Genomic DNA, 18,556 nt, shown 5'->3' on the forward strand with positions numbered 1-18,556 from the left:
TTTTTTCAGTAAATGTTTTTGTGGTTTTTATTTTTTTATTTTTTTGCACCATTTTGTGTAAACTCTAGAGACTGTTGTGTGTGAAAGCCTCCAGATGATCAGCAGTTTCTGAAATACTCAAACCAGCCTGTCTGGCAGCAGCAACTATGCCATGGTCAATGTCACTAAGTGAATGCATGTGCATAGTGCCCTGCAATGAACTGGATACAAGAAATGTAACTTTAACAGCATGATGACATTTGCATACCTTTGAACCATTTTAAAGGTCTTGACTATTGTGTTGCTTCAAAGATTAATTAACAACACAAAACTTTTTCTAAAAAAATTTGCACAGTATAATTCAAACACAAAATAGCAAAGGGTGAGAATCCTGGTCACATTTTCCCTCATTTTAATTGCTATTATTTTTACAGTAATCAAAAAAATATTTTTCTCTTTAGTTTCAATAGAACATACTGTATATTTAGAATGAAAAATATAAAAACCCAAAATGTGAACTTTTATAGTATGGCTGAAAACATGGACAGTGAATAAACAACATGACTTTTTCTTTTTCGTTAACCTGAATAAATTGTGTTTTATTATGAAATCTCTCACTGCAGCATAGTTTTACATTTGTTTTTTTGTGAATTTATTCTTTCTAGTTTGACTCAACATTTTCAGTCCCTTTCTGGGATTATTATTTGTCTGGTCATGAATGGCTTTCATGGTCTAAAAAAACAAACACCTCTACTAAAGACTTTACATAGTAGTATATTTTTGCACAGTGCATTATTGATGTAAGCTCTGTTCCACTTCTTTGTAACATTGTTGCGGTGGTTTATTTAGCAGTTACAAAGATTCAACGCCATCATCCATCCTTTTATTGGAATTATTTCCTTGTTGTGTGAATGTTTATGCAAATTTGAAGAAAAAAAAATACGGGAGTTTTCTGTCCATCATGGACATGGTTTTTGTCCATCAGCTCTGGAGAACATGAACCTGTCATATTTGAACTATGAAAAAATCCTCTTGCTCTGTTTGTAGACACTTTCTTAAATGTCAGGAGGGTTAAGGGTCTTTCCTTAAAAGAGATTGAGAAGTTTTTTTTCATTCTTAGCAGTGCTTCCTGGCATAAAAGGTAGGAAAGCGTCTGTAAACTTGACTGACAGGCTACTGCATCTCTGTTCCTCTATAAAGAAGTCTTCAATGCTGCAGCTCATATTGTACATGTCTTACTCTTTCCTGCTTCCCGTAGGACTTCAGCGAAGTATTCTGTCTACATGTGTAAGATGATATGAGCAGAAAAAGAAACATAACATATACATACTTTATGTATTGAACAAAATGTTTATTATACACATACAGTATTCGGTTGTGCCAGGTCTTGAGATCATGAGCTACTTTTATTGTGTTGCTGTGGGTCATTTTATTTTATTTTTCTAATCTTTCTCCATTTGGTCACCTGTCTATTCTGCATTACAGGGCAGCATAACACTGTGCTATCGGCCCTCTTCCTCATACATGACTCTCACAAGATGCCCATGATTTGCTAGTGTCGCTGTGATTGACAGGGGAGAGAGTATGCCATCCCTCCCAACCAGAGAGCACAGCCAATTTTGCTTCTTTGGCTCCCAGCCATAGAAGACAGGTATTGTTTGGATTTGAACTCACAGTCTCTGGATGATAGGGCAAACACATTTCTGTTGTTCGACAATAAAACAGTATTGATACCTTTCACAAATACTCATACATGGAAAATAACCAACTATTATTTATTTTCTATAACAACACACCGTCATGGGTTATTCCATACATCAGTCACACTTGTGTATCAATTGCATTAACATGTAACAATATATACAGTACATGTTGCATCTCTGGAATGCAATAGATGTTGCTTCAGCTGAATCCTGGCAAACAGATGAATCAGGTTTTGGCCAAAATTGGCCATAACTTAATGTGTCAACTTGAAGAAACAATGAACACCAAATCAATGTTTAAATGTATTTACTTTTTAAACTTACCTAGGTATTTTTCTGTTAAACTCATCTCCCTAAAGATAATGAGTCTTTATTGATCACATCTACATTACAGAACAGTGAAATTCTTTTCTTCGCATACCCGAGCATGTTAGGAAGTTGGGCTCAGAGCGCAGTGTCAGCCATGATACAGCGCCCCTGGAGCAGACAGGATTAAGGGCCTTGCTCAAGGGCCCAACAGTAGCAGCTTGACAGTGCTGGGGACAGCTTGACCCCCGACCTTCCGATCAATAACCCAGAGCCTTAACCGTCAAGCCACCACTGCCTACACTAAGATGTATTAAACCTTGCTAGCTGAGTGTGATTTCCTCACACAGTGAATTTCATGATTTGATCAAGTTGCTGGATATTTATGTGCCATAGCGAAATGGACATTCCTAGTAAGTTCAGTTTGTAATGAAATCCCAGCTGTCAAAATGTCCACACTGTTGCTCAACATTGTTAGACAGAACAGATATGAGTGTTGCTATATTGTACAGATACTTTCAGTCCCCTCTGAAAGTATTGGAACAGCAAGGCCAATTCTTTTGTTTTTGGTATACACTGAAGATATTTGGGTTTGAGATCAAAAGATATATATGAGACAATCGATCAGAATTTGTTGATATTTACATCTAGATATGTTAAACAACTTAGAACATAGCACCTTTTGTGGCAGACCACCCAATTTTAGGTGAGCAAAAACAGATAGTCTTAAAGTAAATAAAAGTAAATAACACTTATTAACACTCCCTCTCATATTCATCTTTTGATTGCAATCCTTACTTAAACAACAGGTTAAAACATTGATATTAATGATTGCTTTTCATGTAATGAATCCAAAAATGGTGTCTTAAAATAGACAGATTTTATCTGTAGTGCTACAGATTGAACCAGTATTGAACCCTGCAATGTTGGTTCACTTTCCTCTTGATAGAGCTCTGGCTCAATTACAGTTTTTCATATTTCATATGTACAGCATTTCTTAGTGTCACTGACAGCTTTGTATCACTATTTTTTGGAAGAAAAAAAATGTACTGCTGTGCACTTTTGGTCTAATACTTAAAAACTATAAAGAACTTGATTAGATTTTTTTCCTTATTTCAGTAACATTCCCAGGGGGTACAAAGGAGAATATCAACATTCAATCTATTAAATTAAACTGTCATAAGCTGTTATGATGTGACAGAGTATCCCATCTTCTCCCAATAAATTGCACATACTTTACCTGTATCTTTGAATAGACATTCTGTCATAGTGCTGCAATGTAACAAAAACAGCTGATGCTGTCAAAATTGCACACATATACATGATACATGTAACTAAATTTACATAAATCTTGTATAAAATGTGCGAACAATGTACAGTATATTGTGGTGTTATTTCTACATCTGCTGAAGAAAAAAAGTCGTATCCTGTGGAAGGAATTTTTCAAATGTTAACTGAAACGATCCCCAAGAAATTAATTAAATGCACATTAATTATGTTAAATAAAGGACTGTAACATTTTAAATGGGGCACACGGTGGCTTAGTGGTTAGCAGGTTCGCCTCACACCTCCAAGGTCGGGGGTTTGATTCCCACCGTGGCCCTGTGTGTGCGGAGGTTGCATGTTGCTCCGGGTACTCCGGTTTCCTCCCCCAGTCCAAAGACATGCATGGTAGGCTGACTGGCATGTCTGTAGTGTATGAATGTGTATGTGATTGTGCCCTGCGATGGATTGGCACCCTGTCCAGGGTGTACCCTGCCTTGTGCCCGATGCTCCCTGGGATAGGCTCCAGGTTCTCCCACGACCCTGAAGGATAAGCGGTATAGAAGATGGATGGATGGATGGATGCAGTTAGTTAAAACTAGTTGTGCTACAAGATACATGGCAAAAGTAAATTAACATAATCAAAACAAGATATATGATTTCTGCTCATATTCATCAATATTTATTTGTCAAAAACAAATCGCCAGAAAATTCATTTTTGTCTCATTAGCAGTCAGTAATCATAGAGTAGAAAATAGTAAAGAAAATTCTAAATGCAGGGAAATAGAAAAATTGTATGCTATAATAATCATTTTTTTCTGTTTAAATGTTATCGATTCACCACAATTTTTATCCCATCATGCTCTCAATGACTTGTGCACCATATGGCCACATCTCAACTGTCATCAGCAGGAGAGTGCCATTTGGGACAGTGTCCAAGAATGAGTTTTAATGGGTTAATCTTCTATGGTGATACTGATCACCTATTAATGCTTTCTCTCACTCTCTCATTCTCTTGCTCTCTCTCTCTCTCTTTCTCTTTCTCAGTTTCTGTCGCTCTCACACATTGTATACGTTGGTACAAGGTGCTGCTCCCCTTACCTACACACACACTTCCACACTATAATCCCACACTTCTGAATCTCTAAACCAATGGAGATTATAAAGGAAACTTCTCAATAGCTCATTTGCATTCCATCTCCTTTCCTGAGCTCCTACCGTCATCCGTCTGGCTCTAACCCAGATATTTTCGGAAGGCATTCTCACAGTTATCTTCACCTGTCTGTGAATCTAAACATGTGAGATTGAATTTTTTCTGCCAGACAGACCATAGGATTCGATTCCTTTTGAGAGCTGTGGGTGTGCGTGGTAGACTCCAGGTGTTACTGCATATGGTTGAGCAGTCTGCTCTGGCATACTTTCAGAGACCCCTACAGTAAGTCCCTGGGGACATACCAGTTCGAAGTTTGGGAAATAAATTCATACCTCACCAGAACTGTGGTTTTATACTCGTAGGATTTTGTGCTGCGTTTCAAAGTGAAAAAAAAAGGCCTGGCATTCTCCTTGAACTGCCCTTTATGTTAAAGAGTCTGTTCAGTCTTGATTTAGTACTATAAATCTCCTTGGAGAAATGGTGAATCATCTACAAGAGACCATTAGAAACCTTACTGCTATAAAATATTTCACTGCCTTGTATTCCACAGACACAATCTACCCAGAAAATATAAAATGGAAAAAGTAAAATGTGCCCAAATTTCACCAGCCTTGCAGTATTCTGTTTTCAGAGAACTTCAGAGATGAGTGCTTGCAGGCTGTAAAGCTGTGCAGCACTCATTAAAAGTGAATTTATCCACAGGTAGATCGCTGCTGCTTTTAAAGTTATTTGATCTTCAATATTAACTGCCATAATTTATCCTTTTTGGCAGATTTGTTTATAGATTGTAACAGCTTACAGAGGCTTGCATACAGTATTCACCCCCTTGATCCTTTCCACATTTTGTAGTGTTACAACCTGGAATGGAAATAAACTTTATTGAGAATACAGTATGTAAGGAATCTACACGAAATAGGCCATAATTGATGTAGGAAAACCCCAAGAAAATACCCACTCAACTCAGAATTCCTTCTTGGTAAGTCAGGAAGGTCTCTTCAACCTAGGGTTCAACATATAACATCACATCAACATGGCTGCTCACACAATAACAGTAAATAAAATATCAGTTCACTATTTAAAGTAAGTAGTATTTACTTTTGATCAATCGATATATATACATTAATTAGTTAAATCTATACCACTGCCTATACAGTTGACTGTTTTGAGAAAGTAAATACATACACTAGTCAAATGCAGTGTAAATACACCTGTACTGGGAAGGACAGAGTTTGCTAGAGAACATATCTAAACACAGAGCATTATGAACCAAGCAGCTATCAAATCAATGATAACAATAATAATAATAATAATAATAATCATTATCATCATTCAATCAATCAATCAATCAAGTCCAAGACAATGTTCTGGACATGTGTCAGTAGGGTTTGATTATAAAAAATATCCCAGACTAGAGGAGTCCATCCACCAAAAGGTAGTCACTAGGGTACAAAGAGAATTGAATCTTAATACTGGGTGGATCCTGTTTTCCAACAATAAAAGCACCCTAAGCATACTGCCAAAGTTACAGTGGAGTGGCTCAAAACCAGAACCTGACTGTGTTAGACTGCCACTGAGAATGTGTGGCAACACAAAATATCTGTTCACCGTTGATGTCGATCCAATCTGATAAGAGCTTGAGCAATTTGTCCAAGAAGAATGGGCAAAAATGTCAGCATCAAAATGAGATACTAATGGAGACATATCTCAGAAGACTTGCAGCTATAATTGTAGCCAAGGGTGCTTCTACCAAGTGTTGACCCAAGAGAGAGTGAATACTTATGCAAACAACAAATATCTCTTCTTTGTTTATTTAACCATTGTGTCACCAAAAAAATATTTAGAACCTTTCAAATGTTAGACATATTGTGCTAATCAAATGGTAAAAATGAATTAAGTCAATTTAAATTCTTATGTGTACTTATGTGTTATGAATACTTATGCAAGGCAATGTGAGGGATGTTTTTAACACTTTCTCACAGTACACTGCCATGTCATCAACATTCGCATTTGCGCATTTGGCAGGTGCCCTTATCCAAAACAACATACATTTATCTCATTTTATACAACTGAGAGGTTCAAGGTTAAGGAACTTGCTCAAGAGCGGTGCTCAACAGTGGCAGGTTGGCAGGCGGCAGGATTTGAACTCATCACCTTCCGAGCAGTAGTTAACCACAAATGAACTATTTTATTTCTGCATGTCTGTTATAAGATTAGTCTGTTGTGTTTCTGTGTGTAGAGTATCATGACTTAGCTGCTGGTGAGCAGTCCGATGGGAAAGGGGAGGGGTGTGAGTCCATTGCTGGGCAAACACTTCACACCACAATAATTCTCCACAAAATCATTGTTGCAAAGATAAAACAGACGGTACAACTAAAGCTTTTTGATATTAAACTACACCTGCCACAATAAAATGATAATATTTAAACCTAGTAGGCTAGGTCAAAAAAAAGAAATACTTATGAACAACTGCAAATTCTGGAAGTGTCTACTTTCTAATGCGCCATTAACCACTACTGTGGAGTGTGACTACACAAATAAATTCTATGCTGAACACAGACACCCCCAAAACAGAAGGCAGAATTTCCTCTTCTTTTTTTTTGGCCTCTGGTAAAACGATTTTAAAAGAGTTAACCATTTACACTCTTCCTCTAGGCAGTGTTTTCCAGCTCTGTGGTTGTCTACAAGTTGGAGGATGGAAGTTTTCATACATTACCTTAACTATATTGATGTTTTGCAAACCACATATGTAAGCTGGATAATGCAAATAGTAAATACATGTTACATATGTATGTGAAATATGGTTCTGATTATAAATATGTTAAATTAGCATGTGAAATGGTGTATTATCAGAAAAGGTATTATAACTACATTAATTGCAGCTGAAAATAACTGACTATTACTGTTTGAGTTTGCTTGTTGTGTGTCAGCAAATTGGTTTGCACATTCTTATATGTATTCTTAGTTTACAATTTATGTATATTTTTATAAATGAAGAATATTCTAGGACGTTGGTGAAAGAAGTGTTTAGAAAAATGTACATGGTTGTAATATTGTTCAATTAATAATGCATTGAATGATGATTGTATGATTGGATTTTAATAATATTTGAGAGTAGTTAGATCTTGGGATTTGGTATTCGCCTGGTTTCAGTTTGGTTTTTAGGATACTTTTGAATGGTCCCTGGTTTGGTTTGGTCATGCAGACCTGACAAAACTGTGTCAGGGTTCTTTACAGTCTGTAGAACCATGTGAGCCTCATACTGGTGCTGATATGGGAAAGAGCCTAGACGCTGTATTGTAAGATGTTGCATAGAACTTTATAGCAATAAGCTGGGCATGGCGTATAAGAAACTCCCAGAATGCTAAGCCACTCAAGTACAAACACAACAGTACAAGTGGACTATTGTGGATTGTTTAGTCATATCAATGTACCAGTTTAGAAAAATCACTTAGGAGTCTTGTAATTGGTGAGGGTAAAGATTGTGCATGATTTACCTTCATTAACTCCACCCACTTTGCATCCACAGAGGAGTTCTCTGAAGATATTTGAAAATCACCAAGTGTTCAAACTTTATTGGTGTCTGCAAAACCGACATTAACCTGATTCGAAAGCAATCCCAATCACAGCTCCCCTTTGGCTTTTAAATTCATAACCAGAAGGATGCAGGTTTACATCTCTCCATGCTACACCAGTGAACCATTTGGATGGCAGAGACATCCAGCATAGGCTCTATGATACATTCCAGGGGGGCTTTATTTTCCAAATACATAGCTTCACATTCGAGTGCACTAATTACTTGGCCATTGTTGTTCAGGATGAGAGCTCATTAGTGAGAACAGATGGCATTGTTCAAGGCTGAAACAAATACTTGTGGCTCTGGTTGTGAGCAGGCACTACAACCTGATAACCTCAGGAACTCAAGTTGGATATACTCAGAAAACATACGTTATGCTATTACATTATTACATCATTTGTTCAGAACTTTCTAGATATTATGTTTACTCATGGGCGCATGGTGGCTTAGTGGTTAGCACGTTCGCCTCACATCTTCAGGGTTGGGGGTTGTGTGGCCCTGTGTGTGCGGAGTTTGCATGTTCTCCCCGTGCTGTGGGGGTTTCCTCCAGGTACTCCGGTTTCCTCCCCCAGTCCAAAGACATGCAGGATATGCTGATTGGCATGTCCAAAGTGTCCGCAGTGTATGAATGGGTGGATTGGCACCCTGTCCAGGGTGTACCCTGCCTTGTGCCCAATGCTCCCTGGGATAGGCTCCAGGTTTCCCCGTGAAAAGGATAAGCGGTATAGAAGATGGATGGATGGATGGATGTTTACTCATCTGTAATTACTGGCAGGAGTGGGTAGAGTAGTCACAAAAGTACGAGTAAAACTACTTATAAAAATAATCATGTTAAGCAATCATGTTAATAATTACTTGAGCACGAGTAATAAAGTATCCAATGAGAAGACTACTCAATTAGCACGTTACTGATTAAAATGAAGGGAAAATCCTGAATCTTAGACTACATGTTCTGTTTATTTGGTATAAAACCTTCAAGATGTAGCAGCATATCCCTGTCCTGTGATGGGTACAATAACACACGTTTCCAACCTGTCATTTCCAACACAAAATCTCTCTCTCTCTCTCTCTCTCTCTCTCTCTCTCTCTCTCTCTCACACACACACACACACACACACACACACACACACACACTAAAAAACTAATATTTTCCCAACACATTTTCACATGTTAATATCACAAACTTGTCCGCTTCTGCATTTAAACAAGACAACAGAGAACAAAAGACTATGGAAGAGAACAGAAGAGAAAGTGTGTGCAGGGAGAGAGTGAGTGTGTGTGTGTGTGTGTGTGTGTGTGTGTGAGTGTGTGTGTGTGTGTCAGACCACTGCAGCATATTGCGAGACTCGTGACCTCAAAATTATATGATATAAACCAATTATTAAGACTATATATATATATATATATATATATATATATATATATATATATACACATTAAGATTTAACAGTAACGGAGGAACGCCGCAGAATGTAGCGAAGTACAAGTACATTTCTGTGATTAAAAATGAACTTGTATAATGAAAGAGTATAAGTATGCCAAGTTAAACCTACTCTTAAAAGTACTTTGCTGTAAATGCAACAAAGTAAATATCGCGCATTACTATCCACCTCTGATTACTGGCCACCTTATTAGACACTACAAACTACTTCATGCTGACCCTCCCTGCAGGTGTACAGTTTTAAAGACTATAGCTCTTCTTCTTTTTTTCATGAAGAGTGTGTGTTGATCGTCCACTAGCCCTTCAATAGTTTCTGACACTGACACTATTGTTGGCTGGATATTTTTAGTTGTTGGAATGTTTCTCAACCCAGCAACCCTCCCTGTGGTGGCTGAAACATTCATACAAGCAACATATTATATGACAGTCACTCCTGGGCTGAAAATGGCCAACCATCCACATCATAATTGGTTAGCAGTGGTCTTTCCACTAATAGAATGACTTGGGGGTTTGGTTCACATTGCATCTTTATCCTGATGATGTTAAGTTCCTCTGTTAGCAGTACAGGGCTTGAGTTAGCAACTTCCACAGGGTTTCATATTTCATATTTCGAGCCAGCCGTATGTCCAGGTTTTTAGACGTGGGGTGGAAAGTGATGGCTAAGAACACACTGAATTATGGCTTTGACAAATTTGCATTTGTAAAATGTTTGTCTACAAAATGCAAAAATGAACGGCCACTTCACAGCAGAAAGGTATTTTCGCTATAGTTGCTCTGTACAAATTGTTACCAAAATATCTACAACTGTACAATCATTTTTAAACTGACAGGAGCTATAGATGACTCATTAGAGCTGTATAAATTGTACAGCAGGTCAGAGTTGGAGAGTGGAGCATCTCTGGGGTTGGGGGTTTGAATCTCCCCATACTTCGAGGTTTTCCTCCGGATACTCCGGTTTCCTCCCCAAGTCCAAAGCCATGCGTTGTAGGTTGAGTGGCATTTCCAAATTGTCTGTCGTATGTGAAGGTGTGTGCGATGGGTTGCTCTGTGATGAGTTGGCACCCTGTTCCTTGTGCCCTGAATCTCCTTGGATAGGCTCCAGGTTCCCCTGGGACCCTGTGTAGGATCAGCGTTATGGAAAATGGATGGATGGATGATATAACAAATTGTTTAATGTTGCAGTTCCACAAAAATGTCACTGGACAACAACAACAACAACAACAAAAACACTTAGATGCTTTCACTTTTACTCTCATTAAGTGATTTAGATTCTTTGAACCTGCACATCTTTGACAGCCTAGACCCCCTACACTGTATTTGCATGTTGAAGTTTGATTGGTTCTTATATTTTATGAGGCAATAACTCTTGCCTTTTTTCAAACTTTAAATTAATCCAATGAAATGGCTTAATCATTAAAAAAAAAATTATAAAGTTTAAACTTTTATAAAGTTCTGGGTGACTTTTAATATGCAAGAGTTCTTTCGATGAACTCTCGTCATTTGATACTCTTTACAAGATGTGCCTGCTTTCATTCAAGAAGACAGTAGATTAATAAATATCAGTCAGGTCAAGGATCAATCTACACATGTAGTTTCTGCTTTGCCACTGGCATTCTTAGTCATAGTGTAGCTGTTCATCGTGAAATAATGATCACCAACTCAATGACAGGAAAGGCTTCATGATGATATAAGAAGAAGGCATTTTGAACTGTCTATACATATTTATTACACAATAAAAATGGATTTATTTAATTTTGCAAAAGCAGATGCTTCTCTCACTTTCTCTCTGTGTGTATCTCTCACATACACCCATTATTTATGTTGTTGCTAAGTGTTGTTTCTCACCCACACATGCTAGTTTGAGAAAGAGAAAAAAAAACTAGCGAAGGAGGGCAGCCTCAGGGCAGCATAATCTCCAATCCCACATCTAAACTGCATCTCTCTCTGCCCCACTCTCTTTCTCGCCCTCTCTCTTTCTCTCACAGTCTCTCTCGCTCTTTCTCTGAAATGGAGGCCAGAGGTCTATTGATCCGTTACCTGAGGGATTCATTTCAGTGTGTTATTGAGAAAGAAGTGAACTTGCTTAAGGGAACCATTTCAGCATTTTACCAGGAAAGAAGCAAACTTGCTCGAGTTGTTCAAGATATGAAGACTGGTGTGGAATAAACTGTGCAAAGACAAAGCATGATGAACTTTACACACCAACTTCATTCAATATGGTTAATATATAGACTCGCTTGTGTCAGAACATGCGATGGGATTGTGTGTGTGTGTGTGTGTGTGTGTCTCTCTCTCTCTCTCTCTCTCTCTCTCTCTCTCTCTCAGCCTCTTGACACCCATTCACAGACATGAAATCAAATCTCCTTGTTGTTACTCTACATCCCCTGCCAGTGGGACCCATCCTGTGAGTACCATGCTTTTATTGTTTTTTGACCTTTGCTTTACAGAAAGCACAGCCTGACCCCAGCAGCAGTGAAAAAAATAGGTATGTATTGATATTTATAGTCTATAGGTTAGCAGACCAATTCACAGCTCATGCATATTATTTTATTGCGAAGTCTTGCCATCCCTAGCGTGTGCGTAAGTTCCGAGACTTGATTATTCCTGATTGCCTTACCATGTACTACATCCTTGCTGTGTTTGTTGATTTACTCTTTGGATTATCCGTTGTTCTTGGTTATATTACCGACTGTGTTTCTGACCTTTACCTGCTTATTGAACTTGACTTGGATTATGTCTCAATTTTGTTTGCCGAGATCTGTATTAAAGACCGCTTTGCACATAGATCATCAAGGATGGCTGCCTCTGATTCCTGTATGTTAAAGTTATGCTTAGTTTATTATAAATATTTGGTGGTCTGAGAAAAAAAAAAACATTTAGCCATTTTCTATCATTTTTCATTTGAACGCCAAGGCAAGGTTAGGCCTTTTACATAATATAAGCAAGTACACAAACATGACCGCAAGTGCACAAGTTGACACAAGTGTTTTGCTTACTTTTTTGGTCCTGTCAGAGTCATAAAGAGGACAGCAAAGTAAGGATGGCAGTGGAATGGAGATTTGGAGGAATGTTTAATTATGTACATGCTCAATCGCTGCAGAAAGACAAAAAAGTCATCTATGCAGCCCTTAAAAACGTTTAGACTTCGTCAAACCTTTCCACAGTTTCAACAATTGATTCGACTTTGCATATATCCACAAGCCATTACTTCTTCGATATTGATATGCTTGGGGTACCTGTGTTACCTGGGGTAATGTTTAAACAGTACTGTGCAGAAGGCACATGCAAAGAAATGCTGTAGAGCAAAGATGCCTTCAAAATAATAAAATTAAATGTTTCTACATTTAAAAAAAAAATACCATAAAGAGAAGTAAACAGTAGTAAATTAAAGTCAATATTTGGTGTAACAAAAATAAATAAATAAATTAAATAAATAAATAATAAAATATTAATCTCAGGTAGAATTAGTGCAGTTTTATAAGGAAATGAGCTGTAAGTTTTACTGAGCATCTTGCAGAACCAGCCACGGTTCTTCTGGAGACTTTGACTGTCACACTCGCTTCTTTTGCAGCAAAACCCAGCAGCATTCATTATGTTATTTGTCTGAAAAGTGTCTCTTACATAATACGCTGCTTTCTTTACTGACATACAAACATTTTTCTGTAACATTTCATTTTGTGCCAGAAAACTAATGTTTGGGAATCTAAAATATTTTTATTTATTTATATTTTTTTTATTGTACTGACTTGATAATGTAATAGGTATAAAATAAAAAATCTATAACAAAGTTTGTGATAAAAAAAAATAGGGTGCCTAAAACTTTTGCACAGTACTATATATAGCACCTCTATGGGCATTGAATTTGTCATTGTTATGCCATTATAAAAGATAAAAATGAAAATTAACAACAGACGTTTTTAAAACAGGCTTGGCAGAGAAAACCAAATCAGAATATTCTAGAAGTTTCCCAAAACAAATGTCTAAATTCTTACATTAGGCCTGTCATCCTCTTTAAAAATGGGACGTTGTATGTGGATATCATGGTATTGAAAAGTGTGTTGATTGGTTGTATTTGGGTTTATGGGGTATATATTTCAGGCACTAATGTGAAGTTTCTATTAACTGTAATTGAAATCTAGTCACGTATATGAGCTGTAGGTTCGAATATGCAGATGTCTGCATCAGAGAAGAATGATGTCCGCAGTTGTACACTAATGCAGCCGCAGTGGCACATTTACATGCACCTCATGGCTGTAGAGCCTCAGTGACAAAGCCGCTGCAGCAGAGCACGTCGTCTCCAGAGGGTTCAAACAGACACACACACACACACACACACACACATACAGAGGGAGAGAGAGAGAGAGAGAGAGAGCAGTAAAGAGTCTGACATTTGAAGAGGGAAAAAACAGTCCATCGTTCTCTCTGTTCATTGCAAAGGCATGGAGCTATTGAGGAGCCAGTCAGGTGTTTCACGGCTGTCACCTTCACTATAGATGGGAAACGGATTCTTTTCCCCATTGTAAAAATTTTTCATCATACTCTTTGGCACGGTCATATTGTATTGCTCCATCAATAATTAGTTCCCAAAGTCTCCATTAGGAAATAATGAATGAGAGCTTTTTAGCAAATCTTTTCTATTTTTAGTCTGTAATTTTTTAACGTCTCACACATGAAAGGATTCCAATGATTTTGGGTATTATAAGGCAAAGTGTATTAATCGGAGAGCTCAGCACGGACCCTTACATCCAACCTCTACAGTTATAAAGCCGGCAGTCAGGTTGAGTGATTAACCTTGGGCAAGAGATCAGTGTGACACACACACTCACACACACACACACACACACATGCTTTGCATCAACTCAACTCAACTCAATTAATGTATACAGCACATTTAAAAACAATAGAGTTGACCAAAGTGTTTCACAACCAGAAAATCAAAGAACAGTAAAATGACAAACACCCACACCCACACACCCAAACATCAACAGCACTACAAAGTCCAACAGAAACTGCATATACAAAGTACGATCAATATCAGAACACACATCTCAAGTACTCAGGGTTCCCCCAGTTCAAATGGAAAATTATAAGAATGTGTTTTCAGCTGAGACTTAAAAAATCTCCACTCATGGGGCCAAGCGAATATAAATGAGAAGATCATTCCATAATTTAGGAGCAAGTACAGAGACTCACCCTTTGACTTTTGCTTAGACTGAGCTATGGTACAGCCAACAACATCAGGTCCTGTCTGTATGCATGAACACTGTGTGGTAAAGTATAAACATCAGTATGAGAGAATATGTGAACAAAAGTATAGCAAATTCCCCCTTTGCTAAACGTAGTCACTCAACCAAGACATGCTTTGGGTCTGAATTTTTTTTTTTTTTTTTTTGGTTTATTTATTTATGTACTTATTTATTTATGAACTGGAGCTTCTATGCAAACGCTCTCAGCATCTCTTTTACTCGAAGTTCCTTTTCCTTATGAACTCCATGCACGTCCTCTCTCGCCGCTGATAAGGGCATGTGTGTTAGGGATGGTGTTCATACTCTCTTCCCTCTTTTTTCTTGCTTTCTCTCTCTTCCTGGTTAATGCGCAGCCTAATGAAGCTGTCAGACCTGATCTATTGTTCCATGCAACACTGCCATATAGATTTTGAGTGAAAGAATGCTATTTGTTCAGGGCTGCAAGCAAACTCATGTAGGTAATTGCCTTATGTATCACTGAAGACTGGTGAGTGCCTGTGCAAATGAAGTAATATATCTGAATGTGCATGTTGAAATGTGTATTTCTGTGAAAAACAGATATATTAATATTGCTCACATTGTACTGCAATTCATTATAACCTGCTCAGACTGCAGTGTGAGTTTTCACAATCGAATATCACCTCAGGTGCGCTATGATTAAAAATCAACAAGGTAAATAAGGAAACAAACACAATCATTAAACCTATGCAAAGTTTTAATTGAATTGTATGATTAGTATAAAAGATCTGGATGCTAATTTCAAGACACGTAACTATGTTAAGAAATTCCAAATGCATTCATAATTCAAGACAATGGTGTTTCAGTGTGAAACATGGAGGTGAATATTACTCGAAGGCATGCAAACTTGTGTTAGTGATTGATTAAACCTTCCAGCTGAAGTGTTTAATCGGTTATTTATGTTTTAGGGAGATGCGGTAGCACATGCTTAATTTAATTGTGGCAAATTTATTTTGATTTTTACACTGATTATTTAAAATTCAATAACTAAACCAAGTAAACATAAAGTTAGCACTTATATTCTTTACATTGATTTATCGTGATATACAGAGTGAATGAGTTTGCAGTAGCCTGAACAGCAGATTAACAACAATTTAGCTGGGTTATTTGTTCATTGCTGGATTAATTTGGTAACAATCCAACATGTTGGTTTAGATATTCCGGTCTTGTGACAGAATTTTAATAGTCCAGCCCACACAGAACTTGCTGATTTGATATCCAGCCTGCTGCTTTCCTTAAAAATAAAGTTAGCTATATGTCTCCTATGTTGTTGGTTGTTTTCAAGTAATTAGTATCCCCTTCCTTAATATTCATAAATGAATAAACTCATCCCAGTTGGTTACATAAAGTTAACAGATGTTATTTTGCTAAATTATTAACTCCATTACTGTTGTGCATATCTCAAAATAACCTTGCAGGTGTTACCCAATTATGATAAAAATTTTAAAGAGTTCCCAACATTGAGTAGGTGCTATATGTCAGGCAGCAGAGACGGCTGCAGTTGCAAATAAATGCTTTATTCAAAAGATAGGCAAACAGATTCAAAATGATACACCAGAGCATGGAAAAAAATATTAAAATAAAAAATAGACAAGGGTCATAGACTCCCCTCCAAAAGTATTGGAACAGCAAGACCAATTCTCAAGGCATTTGGGTTTGAGATGAACATGGTAAATGGTAAATAGTCTGCACTTATATAACACCTTTAACCTTAGTGGTTCTACATAGCACTTTACATTGTTTCATTCACACACACACACACACACACACACACACACTCAAACACTCACACACCAATAGCAAAAGATGAATATGAGACGAAAGATCAGAATTTCACTAATTTACAGCTAGCTGTGTTTGATTATCCCTTGCTTGCAATAACTGCATCAAGCTGGTGACCCACTGACATCACCAAACTGTTGCATTCTTTTTTTGTGATGCTTTTCCAGGCTTGTTTCACAGCTGCTTTCAGTTGTTGTTTGTTTCGGGGGTTTCTCCCTTCAGTCTCCTCTTCAGAAGGTGAAATGCTGCTGAACTGGGTTAAGGTCTGGTGATTGACTTGGACAGTCTAAAACCTTCCCCTTTTCCCACCTGATGAAGTCCTTGGCGGTGTGTTTTGGATCATTGTCTTGCTGCATAATGAAGTTCCTCCCAATTAGATTGGAGTCATTTCTCTGAAAATTGGCAGAGAGATTGTTTCTGAATTCATTCTGCTGATACCATCATGAGTTACGTCATCAATAAAGATTAGTGAGTCTGTTCCAGAAGCAGCCATGCAAGCACCAACCATGACACCATGCTTGACAGATGAGCTTGTATGTTTTGGATCATGAGCAGACCCTTTCTTTCTCCACACTTTGGCCTTTCCATCACTTTGGTAGATGTTAATCTTGGTTCCAGAACTTTTTTGGCTGATCTTTGTATTTGTTTGCAAATTCCAATCTGGCTTTCTGATTCTTACTGCTGATGAGTGGTTTGCATTTTGTTGTATGACCTCTATATTTCTGCTCTCAAAGTCTTCTTCAAATGGTGATGATTGTGATACCTTCACCCCTACCCTGTGGAGGTTGTTGGTGATGTCACTGATTGTTGTTTTTGAGTTTTCTTCACAGCACTCACATTGTTTCTGTCATCAGCTGGTGTTGTTTTCCTTGGCTGACCTGTGTGTCTGGTTGTTAGTACACCAGTGATTTCTTTCTTTTTCAGGACATTCCAAATTATTGTATTGCCTATGCCCGATTTTTGTGCAATGGCTCTGATTAATTTTCCCTATTTTCACAGCTTCAAAAGCTTGCTTTTCTCCCAAAGACAGCTTTCTGATCTTCATGTTGGTTTATCTGTTTTAACAACAAATGCAATATCCACATGCAAACCCCAGGGCTCAAACCAAAAGTAGAGATTCACATTCAGAGCTATTAATTGTTTAAACAATCATTCTAACAGGTCACACCTGGGCAGGAAGAAACACCTGTACAGTCATATTCCAATATTTGAGATCACTTGAAAAATGGGTGTGCATTACACGATTTTAATGCATGACGTGGAGGCATTGCCTTTGCGGGTCTACTAATAATGAAGCTGTGAGTTTAACTACTGTATGCAAGTGTAACTGTATTTTACTATGGTTACAGTTGGTTATAGACAGCGCATGAATTTCAAACGGTGATCACACTGACTGGAAATACCTGTACATTCAACGGTTTGAACGCATACCTTCCATCCAATCAGAATTGAGTATTCAGACAGACCATGGTATAAATCACATTAATTTTTATAGATATTACATAAATAATATTACATAAATGTATTATATCTTCACTGCATTATATTTGTTGTGTGTAGCCCATATGAGTGCATCATAAGTCCTTTTGTCTTTTGTTTTTAAAGGTTGAATAAAGGGTGTAAAGTGTAAATATGTGAGATAACACAAAAGAAGAGGAAAGACTGGCCAGTTTGCACTGTCAGAGTTCAATTTCTCTAAACAACAAAGAGGATTTATTTTATAAAGTTATTCTCAAAGGTGGCCACTTCAGATGTGACCTCAATTCGTCACACTGAAGGATGGATTTTAGATGCCTTTCAGTTGAATCTGTTAAAGTAAGGCTGGCTTTTCAACAGCAATCACCCTCGGAGAAAAACTTACGGTATATCATTTCTGGATGGTTTACAAAACACACATTATAACTGCACAAAAATTCAATGTTAAATAACATTTTTGTGCAGCAAGTGTGCTATAATGATGTTCATAGAAGGTCAATGGAGTCATCATTAGGATTACATATTTAATCTTCTCATCCTTAGTTTGCTTAGTCACATTTTATTACACACCAGCACTATGGTAAGAAACAGGATTAACCAATTGGGATCATGCAG

Source organism: Ictalurus furcatus, chromosome 20 (assembly GCF_023375685.1).
Source record: "Ictalurus furcatus strain D&B chromosome 20, Billie_1.0, whole genome shotgun sequence".
Taxonomy (NCBI): domain Eukaryota; kingdom Metazoa; phylum Chordata; class Actinopteri; order Siluriformes; family Ictaluridae; genus Ictalurus; species Ictalurus furcatus.